The 14,130-nt window shown below is 48.8% G+C and overlaps 1 pseudogene; it reads right to left on the minus strand.

The window, feature by feature from the left end:
• Nucleotides 1–11,351: 11,351 nt before the first annotated feature.
• Nucleotides 11,352–14,100, minus strand: LOC146822412 (WW domain-containing oxidoreductase pseudogene; annotated as a pseudogene).
• Nucleotides 14,101–14,130: the final 30 nt, after the last annotated feature.

The following is a 14,130-nucleotide window of genomic DNA, read 5'->3' on the forward strand; positions in this document are numbered from 1 at the left end:
GCATCTGAGGCCTTCTTCAATTGAGGCAAATAAAAGTGGGTGACAAGCCTGTAAAAGGTCTCGTCTTGCCCCAAATGGCCTGCCAGTGCCATATCATGGGCCAGACCCAGTAGGAAGGTTCTGAAGCGCCGGGGTAGCACCAACACACATGTTGCACCAGGCTCAGGAGTCTTAGGCTCACTATACAGGAGACAATTATCCCAGTAAATCAGGTGCTGCCCAGAGGCATCACCAGCTGCTTGGGCCTCAGCCTGCCGCCACATTCCCTCAAGAGTATGGCACACTTTCTGCTTCTTGCAGAACTCTTCCTTGGAGGGACCCACTTCCAGCTGCCAGTTGCTCAGTTTAGGCAGGTTCTCCTGTTAAGCCACATGTTTCTCAGTAGGTACCAGGGCGCCCCCCTCATGTTCTGCCTCCTCCCGGTCCATAATAATTTAAAAAGCGGGTTTGCAGCACCCCTTGCCCTTCCTCTTTTTGGCAGGTACCTTGGCCATTCTTCCATGCTCCAGGTCCTTCTAACCACCCTGACGAGCTGCCATGGACCGTGTGGTCAGGCACACCCACTCAAGTAACCCCATCATCTCCAAGTGTGACCTGAGCTCCGCCTCCTTCCAGATGGTGTGCTCCAGGTCATTGCCCAGCAGACAATCCACGGGCATGAACGGATTCACGGCTACCTTAGACCTGAGACCCACCCCCACTCAAAGGGTACCGGAGCCACAAGGTAGTGGTTCTCCTGGTTGCCAGCAGCAATAACTTGGTGGAACGTGTTATGGGATACCTGCCCTGAAGGTACCAGATGATATCTGACGGTTTTCATGCTGGCTTCTGTGTCTTTCAGAGCCTTCACCCTCTGCCTATTGATAGACACCTACTGACTGTACTTCTTAGTATTGTTAGGCATGTGGGACCTCCCAGGGACACAAGGGTCAATTCTACATTCCCCCTAAAACTATCTAGGGCAATCTCCTTCCCAAGCGCTATGCTAGCCAGCCACAGTGACTGCCCACCGTTGGTGGGCTGTACCCACTTGGGAGACCTGGCATCCCCTTTGTAGTGCCCTTCCTGCTGGCACTCATAGCTCTTCACGGGAGCCTTCCCTGTAGACTAATTCTCAGGGAACCATTTTGTCTTTTTATCAAAAGGGACAAGGAAATCCTGACCCACATAACTAGTTTAGAGCCCTTTAGAGAACTCCTTACTCTTTCTGTCCCCCCTCCTTCTTCTGGTGAGGACCCTCCCCAGATAACCTCCTATGGATCCTGGTACTGACCCAGTGGTCTGCCTCCTTAGCAAGCTCTCTCAGGTGAGGGAGCTTACTATCAACAAGGTGTTGTCACAGATCTGGAAACCAAAGATTGAGCATATCTCCGTTGTAAACAACAAAACACACAAGATGATGGACGGAATGTTGCACATTGGCAAAACATTCACCCCCAGTCACAGATCTGGGTTTAATCCATCATTATTTTGCTCACCACGCCACCCCAGTTTAGACATGGCCATATGCAAATCAGTCTTGACCCTGTGCCTCATGGGAATGATGGATTTAGGCCCAGATCTCTGTACTGAGTTGAATGTATGACATTGTTCTGCATTCTGTCCATCAACTGTTGTTTTTGCATCTGTCACCCCGAGTGGGACGGGTATGCTCAGACGTGAGTCCCGTGCTCTCCATGCCACTGGAATCAAGCTATCCTGGCTGAAGAGGGGTGAAACCCCGAAACCGGTCCTAGGATGCTTGGTTCCAGTCCAGGAAGGACCTAGCTTGGCAGTTCGGGCTGGACTGTTTCCATGAGGCACAGGGTCAAGACTGATTTGCATATGGCTGGGTTCAAACTGGAATGGCATGGTGAGCAAACAAACAATGGATTTAGGCCCAGATCTCTGTACTGGGGTGAATGTATGACATTGTTCTGCATTCTGTCCATCAACTGTTGTTTTTGCATCTGTCACCCCGAGTGGGACGGGTATGCTCAGACATGAGTCTCGTGCTCTCCATGCCACTGGAATCAAGCTATCCTGGCTGAAGAGGGGTGAAACCCCGAAACCGGTCCTAGGATGCTTGGTTCCAGTCCAGGGAGGATCTGACTTGGCAGTTCGGGCAGGACTGTTCCCATGAGGCACAGGGTCAAGACTGATTTGCATATGGCTGGGTTCAAACTGGAATGGCATGGTGAGCAAAAAAATATGGATTTAGGCCCAGATCTCTGTACTGGGGTGAATGTATGACATTGTTCTGCATTCTGTCCATTAACTGTTGTTTTTGCATCTGTCACCCCGAGTGGGATGGGTATGCTCAGATGTGAGTCCCGTGCTCTCCATGCCACTGGAGTCAAGCTATCCTGGCTGAAGAGGGGTGAAACCCCGAAACCAGTCCTGGGATGCTTGGTTCCAGTCCAGGGAGGACCTGGCTTGGCAGTTCGGGCTGGACTGTTCCCATGAGGCACAGGGTCAAGACTGATTTGCATATGGCTGGGTTCAAACTGGAATGGCATGGTGAGCAAAAAACGATGGATTTAGGCCCAGATCTCTGTACTGGGGTGAATGTATGACATTGTTCTGCATTCTGTCCATCAACTGTTGTTTTTGCATCTGTCACCCCGAGTGGGACGGGTATACTCAGACGTGAGTCCCGTGCTCTCCATGCCACTGGAATCAAGCTATCCTGGCTGAAGAAGGGTGAAACCCCGAAACCGGTCCTAGGCTGCTTGCTTCCAGTCCAGGGAGGGCCTGGCTTGGCAGTTCGGGCTGGACTGTTCCCATGAGGCACAGGGTCAAGACTAATTTGCATATGGCTGGGTTCAAACTGGAATGACATGGTGAGCAAAAAAACGATGGATTTAGGCCCAGATCTCTGTACTGGGGTGAATGTATGACATTGTTCTGCATTCTGTCCATCAACTGCTGTTTTTGCATCTGTTGCAAACAAAGCATACAGTTCCAGGTAATCTTTTACCTCACTGCGCTTCACTCAACCATCCAGTGCCTTTCAAAAAACATCCATACAATCCACACAGGTCTGTTGGTAAATCTTCTGACTATCCCTGAGTTTCTGTCTTTATTTCTCTGGGGTCCGATCAAACGTTCTGAAGGGCCTCCTTCGTGGGGGGGATACCTCATGCTGTCACTCCCTTTTAAGGCCAGTAGAGTGTCCCACCCTTCATTAGGGATATGTCTAAAAACACTAGACCCCCTAATCTGCCTCAGGGACCTTGTCCATATGGAGTGGAATTTTGTAGGCCTCGAACCATCTATCTATGCCGTCTCCCACCAAAAAATCAGACACCAGACCCCTGGGTAGGTGGACCCTTTGTCAGAGGGCACTGAAGAAGTTCTGCCACCATCACTGCTGGACTTCACCTGCCTGCCCTTGATGTCCAGCTCTCTCAGGCTCAACTCCTGAGCCAATATTAGGTTTTTTTCATCAATGGACAACCTGGCTTTCGTTTCCTCCTTGTCCAAGGCCAATCACTTTTTGCTTTCCTCCACAGCTAGCCTTTTCTCCTTTAAGGTTGTTCCTTCTCCAATTTTAGCTTAGCTAGCTCCAATTTGAACTTTGTCTTCTACCTCCTGTCCTCCAACTCCTCTGGGGACAAGACTTTGGATGACACACTGCCCCCTGCCCTGGAAGGGGCCCTCATTCCTGGAAGTAAGTTGCCCTCCTCCTCTTAGACCCTGGTCCGAATCCTCCTCCTCATCCAGCTCTTCCATCTAACAAAGTATGGCAGACCAGGCTCTCAGTGCCTTTTGCAGCTCTACCTTCCGGATGGTGTTTTCTACAGAAAGTCCAAACTCCTTGTAGAAATCCTTGAGCTTGGCCACAGTGTAACCTTCAAGTTTGACCCGCTCAAACTCCATTCTTGCAGGTGCAGATGCACAACCTCCTATCAGAGACATGTATTAGAGTAAAAGGCAAAAATGTTGGTCAGGGAGAATTGAAAAATCAAAAATGCCAATCAGAGAGAGTAGGGAAACAAATATCAATGAGGATCAGAAACAATTGATTCGATTTGGTCCAGACATGGGTAGTAGTGTACACCAGATTACTGTAAAGCATTGCACAAACACAAGTCCTGTCCTCACCGCTGATCACCAATGTTAGAAACTGGGTCTGTAGTTGGCAGAGGTTTGCATCCAGCCCAAGTAGGGACCACAATCCTAGTCAGAGTAAGTCAGGTAAACAACCTAAATTAACCTGTGTTCACCATCTGGTAGCTTATCACAGAGCAGCCAGGCTTAACTTAAGAGGCAATGTGGAAAATATTTGTGCATATTTTAATCATAGTAAGACAGTGAAACACCACAAAAAACTCCACACCAGTTTAGAAAAATAGAGAAAATGTATCTGAGTAGAACAAGATCAAACAACAAAAATCCAATCAGTATAAGTCGAGATATGAATTTTTAAAGATTAAATCCAAAAACAGTGCTTAGAAGTCAATATCGATGAAAGGTTACTTGAGGTCGCACTAGACCGGGATGAATACAAAGTTTGGGCCAACCACGATGGAGGGCAGGCCAAATACAGAACCCATGCATGGTCTGCTGAAAAAGTACCTTTGTATGGAGCAAGAGTCTACGTCGAAGACTTGATGCGTGGGTTAAGATTTAATCAGTCGGGTCAATGCGTCGGAGTCAAGTCTCACAGTCGGTGTCAAAGGGTCGGCGCTGTGAAGTCGACCCTCGTAGCAGCATCTCTGGATCTGTGCTGCATCGGCGTCAAACCTCCTAGTCGGAACCCGCACCAGCTGTGAATCGGCACTGCATTGGCGGGCACTGCGTCAGTTCCGATCGGCGCAAAAGACAATCTCTCGATCTTTTACAATTGGCTGTTCCAGTAGATTACATTATGCAGGGTAATAGTCCCTCTAATTTTATGGCAATGAAACTTTGGATAGCGTCTTCCAGATCACTATCATTGATTTAGCTTTATCTCCTATTACCAGCTCTGTTGATACATTCAGTCCCTGCACTAGATGATAGGTGATTTGCCAAGGACAGGTACTTCTAAAACGCCACATGGTGTGATTGACTGGACGAGTAATATTGTATTAAGAATTGATCTCTTGTAATCATCATAATGTATATTATTTGTAAGTGCTGATTGCCGCTTTAAGAATGAACAATTACGAAAGGTAGTCTGCTTAAAGGACTTGTATAACTTCAGAAATTGAATGCTAGTAAACTGTGAAGCGCTCTGACACCCAATCTTGGGTCATGTTCGAGCTATGGAAAACACTAAATAAATAAATTTTAAAAGGTGTCACTTCGTCAAGTTTTCCAGAAAACTGCTTTAGAACCCACTTCTGAGGCTCAGGACTGGAGGGGGGCATCTCAGGGAAAGGTAACACACAAATGGCCGAATCCAGCAACACCAGTAGAATTGCAAGAGGTCTTTTGCTACCTTGAGACTTCAGAGGACAGGAGGCAAGTCAACAAGCCCCTGGAGGATCATGGTTTGAAGGATGCAGAGAACAGGTCCAGTCTTTCTCACTCCCAGACGCAGCAGGCCAACACAGCAGAACAGGTTGAAACGTGGCAGTCCCTCCTACAGCACAACAGCTCTACTTCCAGGCAGAATGTCCTTGGTTCCAGTAGAGATCTGATTTGGTGGTGTCAGGGGTCCAGTACTTATACCCAATTGTGCCTTTGAAATGGGGGAGACATCAAAGAGACCTTTGACAATAACAAGGTCCCTGCCTTTCCTGCCTTGGCTCCAGACTCAATACGGGGGGAGAGGGGGTACACAGCTCTTTGATTGGGAACAGGCACAGCCCTATTCAGGTGCAAGTGTCAGCTGCTCCCTCCCAATCTTCCCCACGAAGGACAATCTGCCCGGTGATGGGCCTTCAGGAAGCAAATGTCACACCTCAGCTCCATTTGTGCGACTGTCTAGGGGGAATGCACAAAGCCCAGCTGTCACCCAACCCAGTTGTGTATTCAGAGACAGGCAGAAGCAGAGACTGGTTAAAGTAAGAAAATGCCAACTTTGTAAAAGGGGCGTCTTCCGACATACAACTTAAAATCTGATTTCACCATATGTTGTGATTTTAAATTGTGAGTCCAGAGACACCAAACGCCTATCTTTTCCCAATTTGAAATTACACGTAAGAGATGTTTTAAGGCACTCCTAATGTTAACATGTGGGAGACATAGGTATTGCAGTAGTGAATAATGAATTTAGCAGTTTTTCACTACCAGTACATGTAAAACTCAAAAGTACATGTCCTACCTTTAAAATACACTGCACCCTGCCCATAGGGCTGCCTAGGGCCAACTTTAGGGGTGACATATGTAATAAAAGGGAAGGTTTGGGCCTGGCAAGTAGGTGAACTTGCCAGGTCGAAATGGCAGTTTACAACAGTACACACAGAATCTGAAGTGGCAGGCCTGAGCCATGCTTAAGGGCTACTGATGTGGGTGGCACAATCAGTGCTGCAGGCCCACTAGTAGCATTTAATTTACATGCCCTGGCCACATATAGTGCACTTTACTAAGGACTTGCAAGTAAATTAAAAATGCCAATTGTGGATAAGCTAATGTTACCATGTTTAGAGTACAGAGCATATGCACTTTAGCACTGGTTAGAAGTAAAGTGCCCAGAATCCTAACGCCATCAAAAATGGGGTCAGCAAAACAGGAGGTCAGGAGGCAAAAAAGTCAGGGGCAACCACACCAAGGATGCCAGGTCTAACAGTTATATGGTGCATAACTTGTCCATGTGGTATTTTATAAAACGAGAATCCAAATCAAATCAATAAATAAAAGAATTGGGCAGCATAAATCCCAAATTTGCTTCAAACACATTCCGACCCCAATGGTAAATCATTTTTGGAACACCAGCATTTTGTATTTGACCTCAAATGGACAAATTGTAGTAACAACAGTGTTGTAGACTCTGCTTTACTTAGACAAATAAGTTTACATGACTTATCAGAAATCAGTAATATCTTTTAATATGGACACCCAACAATACAGAGGATTAGTACTAGGTACCTGTGAGCTCAACATAACCGTTCCAGGAGATGATTCCATTTAGAATTGAACACAATCAGCACTAACGCGAAACAGCAAAGCCAATGCTTTGTATTTTCCAGCCTACAACCTCAAGGAGCAAATAATAAATGTACCAGAATGTCCCCCTGACGTTCATCATCTTGTCTCTCCTGCGTAACTAACACTGGATTACAAATGCGCAGATGCATTTCAAGTGTTTACAGAGTAACAAACTACATTTCCCAGACTCCTCTAGCACACAATGACATCACGTCAAACTGCCAGAACCTCACTTTGGAGCTAGATGGATCGCCCATTTCATAAAAAAGCACAGGGACAAACCATGGAAAGAGTGGAACATAACCAGTAGGTTTGAGGACTCACAAGAAACACCTGCACATGTGCGCTCTTGGAGCAGCTGTGATTCCCTCAAGCTAATTATCGCAGCAATTAAAGGACAGCTCTATTAACGGATGTCAGCTGCTGAAGAACCATTCAGGTATAGTTTGAGCAACAAACCTCAACAATTCCCCCACCCTCTTTCTCACAAGTGCTATTAGCCTTTTCATTCAACTGTTCAATGGGTACTGTTTTCCTTGTCAGCGTCTTGTGATATACATACCTCATTTATGTGAGCAAATTATTTTCCTACATAGTGTGTCTAATGGGTACTCTGATTATTTCTATCAATTTTACTCACAGCGCATATATTCACGAATCCTAGAACATTGCTGGGTATGTAGTGTGATTTTCTTTTTTTAATGTGTAAATTAACAAAATACCATGCACACAATGTTGATTAGTCCATGTTGTACTTCATGTTTTATGAACGCTGTCCCCGTACACTAGAGTAACACCCTGAGGAAGACCTCTGTAAAATTATTATTTTTGTTCTGTTGGAGGTCGAAATGCATCAGCGGCATGCATAGGGTATTGAGGAATGTAAGATTTATACAGGACATTTCCCTAACTTTTAGAGTGAAGACATTCCAAGCATATGAACCCTCATGCGGACCATTGGCATGGGACCACACCGCCTTGAACCTCATTTTTTAAAAAAAAGGTAAACCCTAACATCCGACATCCCCCAACAGATCATGCACAAAACTTCTGCATCATCCTGGACTCTTCGCTCTCAGTGAACCGCCAAATCAATGCCGTTTCATCCGCCTGCTTCCACATGCTGCGCCTGCTTTTTAAGATCTTCAAGTGGATCCCCACGGAGTCCAGGAAACCGGTCACCCATGCGCTCATCAGCAGCAGACTCTACTATGGAAACACAGTACGCAGGCACCACCCAGAAACTCCTAAAGAAACTGGAGAACATCCGGAATACCTCTGCCAGACTCATCCTGAGCATTCCACACTGCAGCCACATCACTGGCCACCTGAGACCTTCACAGGCTATCAACAAAAAGAATTACCTTCAAGCTCCTCACACATCCCCTACAAAGCCCTCCACAACGCGGGCCTGCATACCTCAACCACTGCCTCTCCTACATTCCTACCAGACACCTCCACTTGGCCCAACTGGCCCTGGTCACCATCCCACGAAACCGCAAGACCACGGCTGTAAAAACATCCTTCTCCTACCTCAGTGCAAAGACCAGGAACTCCCTGCTCCTGCACCTCAGGCAATCACCATCACTGCCACAATTCAAGAAGGACCTCAAGACCTGGAACTTCCTGCTCCTGCACCCCAGGCATTCACCATCACTGCCACAATTCAAGAAGGACCTCAAGACCTGGAACTCCCTGCTCCTGCAGCTCAGGCAATCACCATCACTGCCACAATTCAAGAAGGGCCTCAAGACCTGGAACTCCCTGCTCCTGCACCTCAGTCAATCACCATCACTGCTACAATTCAAGAACGACCTTAAGACCTGGAACTCCCTGCTCCTGCACCTCAGGCAATCACCATCAATGCCACAATTCAAGAAGGACCTCAAGACCTGGAACTCCCTGCTCCTGCAGCTCAGGCATTCACCGTCACTGCCACAATTCAGGAAGGACCTCAAGACCTGGAACTCCCTGCTCCTGCACCTACGGCAACCACCATCACTGCCACAAATCAAGAAGGGCCTCAAGACCTGGAACTCCCTGCTCCTGCACCTCATGCAATCTCCATCACTGCCACAATTCAAGAAGGACCCCAAGACCTGGAACTCCCTGCTCCTGCACCTCAGGCAATCACCATCACTGCCACAATTCAAGAAGGATCTCAAGACCTGGAACTCCCTCCTCCTGCACCTCAGGCATTCACCATCACTGCCACAATTCAGGAAGGACCTCAAGACCTGGAACTCCCTGCTCCTGCACCTCAGGCAATCACCATCACTGCCCCAATTCAAGAAGGAGCTCAAGACCTGGAACTCCCTCCTCCTGCACCTCAGGCATTCACCATCACTGCCACAATTCAGGAAGGGCCTCAAGACCTGGAACTCCCTGCTCATGCACCTCATGCAATCACCATCACTGTCACAATTCAAGCAGGACCTGAAGACCTGGAACTCCCTGCTCCTGCATGTCAGGCAATTACCATCACTGCCACAATTCAGGAAGGGCCTCAAGACCTGGAACTCCCTGCTCCTGCACCTCCAGCAATCACCATCACTGCCCCAATTAAAGAAGGAGCTCAAGACCTGGAACTCCCTCCTCCTGCACCTCAGGCATTCACCATCACTGCCACAATTCAGGAAGGACCTCAAGACCTGGAACTCCCTGCTCCTGCACCTCAGGCAATCACCATCACTGCCACAATTCAAGAAGGGCCTCAAGACCTGGAACTCCCTGCTCCTGCACCTCCAGCAATCACCATCACTGCCCCAATTCAAGAAGGAGCTCAAGACCTGGAACTCCCTCCTCCTGCACCTCAGGCATTGACCATCACTGCCACAATTCAGGAAGGGCCTCAAGACCTGGAACTCCCTGCTCATGCACCTCAGGCATTCACCATCACTGTCACAATTCAAGCAGGACCTAAAGACCTGGAACTCCCTGCTCCTGCATGTCAGGCAATCACCATCACTGCCACCATTCAAGAAGGACCTCAAGACCTGGAACTCCCTGCTCCTGCACCTCAGGCATTCACCATCACTGGCACAATTCAAGAAGGACCTCAAGACCTGGAACTCCCTGCTCATGCACCTCAGGCATTCACCATCACTGGCACAATTCAAGAAGGATCTCAAGACCTAGAACTCCCTCCTCCTGCACCTCAGGCATTCACCATCACTGCCACAATTCAGGAAGGACCTCAAGACCTGGAACTCCCTGCTCCTGCACCTCAGGCAATCACCATCAGTGCCCCAATTCAAGAAGGAGCTCAAGACCTGGAACTCCCTCCTCCTGCACCTCAGGCATTCACCATCACTGCCACAATTCAGGAAGGGCCTCAAGACCTGGAACTCCCTGCTCATGCACCTCATGCAATCACCATCACTGTCACAATTCAAGCAGGACCTGAAGACCTGGAACTCCCTGCTCCTGCATGTCAGGCAATCACCATCACTGCCACAATTCAGGAAGGGCCTCAAGACCTGGAACTCCCTGCTCCTGCACCTCCGGCAATCACCATCACTGCCCCAATTCAAGAAGGAGCTCAAGACCTGGAACTCCCTCCTCCTGCACCTCAGGCATTCACCATCACTGTCACAATTCAAGCAGGACCTAAAGACCTGGAACTCCCTGCTCCTGCACCTCAGGCATTCACCATCACTGGCACAATTCAAGAAGGACCTCTAGACCTGGAACTCCCTGCTCATGCACCTCAGGCATTCACCATCACTGGCACAATTCAAGAAGGACCTCAAGACCTGGCTCTTCGACTGAATTGCAGAACGCCCCCCCCCCCTCACACACACACACTCACTCAGTGCCTTGGGAACCTTACGGGTGAGTTGTCACGCTTTATAAGAAACCTGATTAACAAGGACTTCGTAAACTCTATGTTAAATAATGGACACTGTGACCCCACATTGGCACCTTTTTCGTTATTTCTTAATAATTCATTTTGTGTATGTATAACATATTTGTGTCTCTTCACGTAAATACTTTTGTGGCGTGCTTACAACTAATTTAAATAACATAAAGCAGTTTAGGTCAACACACCAATTTAAATGATTGTGCATTATATGAATATTTGACATTTATGGCAATGAAGGGCCTTTCTCTCGTTTCTTGTCTTAAACAAAAGCTCAATTTTAAATTAATTAGTGATCCTTTTGCCAACAGTGTAAAAATTCAAAGCTTACCCCCTGCCATCCGCTGAAATGTTACCCCTTTTGTTCCACCTTACTGAAGCACAGAAGAGTACACCCAAAGATGCTTTAAAAATTATTTGGTGACAAATATACATTGTTACACTTTATTTTCAAACTTTAAATAGGCTATGATCAAAATCAACTAAAACTGTCCCACAGAAAAAGTTACCCATTTCACTTGTAATGTATTCGTAATTTCCCAGTAGCACTTTCAAGCGTATTACTAATTTGTAAAGCGTATAATTAATAGAATCTCATCTAAGTCTGATTTAATTGGAATCCCATGAAGCCATATGCGCGCAATTTGTCCATAGCAAAAGATTTGAAAGCCTGTTTGAGGCCTTGTATCCTCATCATGATATTGCCTGCACACCGAGTCGCTCCTGGATTAGTCTCTCACTCAGCTCCCACAAGGCTGCAGCCGGGTCCTTGTATCCTCATCATGATATTGCCTGCACACCGAGTCGCTCCTGGATTAGTCTCTCACTCAGCTCCCACAAGGCTGCAGCCGGGTCCTTGTATCCTCATCATGATATTGCCTGCACACCGAGTCGCTCCTGGATTAGTCTCTCACTCAGCTCCCACAAGGCTGCAGCCGTTCCCTCATTCTGGGCTTCTTGAGAGGGCAAGCAGCGGCAGCAATTGTTGAAGTACATTCCTCCGATACCCTCCAGATCTGGGGAGATGGTACAGTATACAGAGGTTGCTGCACCCTGCTGCATGGATTTTGTAAATGGCCTGGCCAAGGTGAAAAGCAGGGTATACACCCACCAGCTGCGATGGATGGAGGAGTACATCATATTTCCTGGATGCACTGCATTTGAGGTCACGCCTTTGGGAGAGAGACGGCGGTTCAGCTCATTGGAGAACAGTATGTTGCAAAGCTTAGAACGATTGTACGCTAACATTGCCCAGTACTCCCCCTTAGGTGGAGAAAGCACGCTGAGGTCAAGTTTCCCAGAGGAATCCTTAATCTCTGTAAACCTGTGAGATTCTGATGACACTAGGACAACTCTTGAAGGAGAGGAGCGACGCAGAGACTCCTGAAGAAGGTGAACGAGATAAAAATGTCCCAGGTGGTTTGTCTGGAAGGTGGATTCCAGTCCGCCTTCAGTCAGGCTCCACAAGCTTCCAAAAATGGCAGCATTGCAGATCAACAGATGAAGAGGCAGATTCTTGGCTCTGAATGTTTCAGCGAAATGCTGCACACCGCGGAGGGATGCGAGGTCCAAGGGTATCACCTCTACCTTGGCCTTATGCCATTCTTCCAGGATCTTGCGCCTGGCTTCCTCTGCTCGCACCAGGTTCCTGCAGGCTAAGATCACGGTGGCCCCATGCAGAGTGAAAGACTTGGCTATTTCAAAGCCGATGCCAGAGTTTGCTCCAGTGACAACAGCCACTTTGTGTGTCAGATCGACGCCTTGCAGTAGCTCCATGGCTGTGGTGCTTCCGTCATACTGCTGCCTGGTGCCGGCTCTTACAGGGCCGTCATCGACAGTGAAGGCCAGCCGCGGGTCAAGGTAAGTGGTTCTTTTGTTCAAGTGGTCCACGTAGAAAACTTGCCCATTGGCAGCACTCTCCTGCTATCAGCCATATGGCAGCTCTCCCGCCACGCGCTTTCTTTTGCCAGTTTTGGGGTGCTCCCACTGGGTCTTCTCATCCCCATGATTCGAGAAGTAGACCCACCCGTCGCGGGTGCTCCTCTCCTCCCAGCCCGGAGGCAGCTCCTCCTCGCTGTCTGTGTCCTCCAGGCCAGCGTACTTCATGGCAGCCATGGCTGGCAGCTCTCTGCTGGGGCCTCTGGTGAGGGCAATGAGCAGCTTATGTTGGCGCAGCTGTGCAAGTGCCCACAGCGTTAGGCAGGCCTCACCACAGAAGCTCTGTGCCTCAAGATATTAGGTCACATACAGCTCGAGCTGTGTTTGAAGAGATGCTTTGATGCACGGGCTCCAGATGCTACGATGGATATGGCTGATGCCAAGAGGACTGAGCTGTGCCTGAGGAGATGGTGACCCTCAGGTTGGAGCTGTGTCTGAGGAGTTGTTGACCCTCAGGTTGGAGCTGTGTCTGTGGAGACGGTGACCGTCAGGTTGGAGCTGTGCCCGGGGTGATGGTGACCCTCAGGTTGGAGCTGTGCCTGAGGGGAGGGTCACCCTTGTGTTGGAGCTGTCTGAGGTGACGGTGACCCAGGGGTTGGAGCTGTGTCTGAGGAGACGGTGACCCTCAGGTTGAAGCTGTGTCTGAGGAGATGGTGACCCTGGGGTTGGAGCTGTGTCTGAGGAGATGGTGACCCTCTGGTTGGAGATGGTGACCCTCAGGTTGGAGCTGTGTCTGAGGAGACGGTGTCCCTCAGGTTGGAGCTGTGCCTGAGGAGATGGTGATCCTCAGGTTGGAGCTGTGTCTGAGGAGATGGTGACACTCGGTTGGAGCTGTGTGTGAGGAGACGGTGTCCCTCAGGTTGGAGCTGTCACTGAGGAGATGGTGACCCTCGTTTTGGAGCTGTGTCTGAGGAGATGGAGACACTTGGGTTGGAGCTGTGTCTGAGGAGATGGTGACCCTCAGGTTGGAGCTGTCTGAGGAGACGGTGACCCTCAGGTTGGAGCTGAGCTGGGATATGCAGACAGGTTATCTCCCACCTGCCCCTTGGGGTGGCTATGGAGTTACTCTGTCTGCTGCAGATCTAGTAAACGCCTCTGGCCCTGGCACCGAGGGAGCGGTCACAGAAGTCGAGTTCACTGGACGCGGTCACCGGAAGACTCCAACCGCGCATGCCCAGAGACGAGATGGTTCTCTCCGCCCCAAGCATGGTGGAAAAACAAGATGTTCTGTTTGAAAGCTAACCTGACCAGATCGAATTGTATTTTAATAA

The sequence above is a fragment of the Triturus cristatus genome, chromosome 6 (assembly GCF_964204655.1).
Source record: "Triturus cristatus chromosome 6, aTriCri1.1, whole genome shotgun sequence".
In the NCBI taxonomy this organism is placed as follows: domain Eukaryota; kingdom Metazoa; phylum Chordata; class Amphibia; order Caudata; family Salamandridae; genus Triturus; species Triturus cristatus.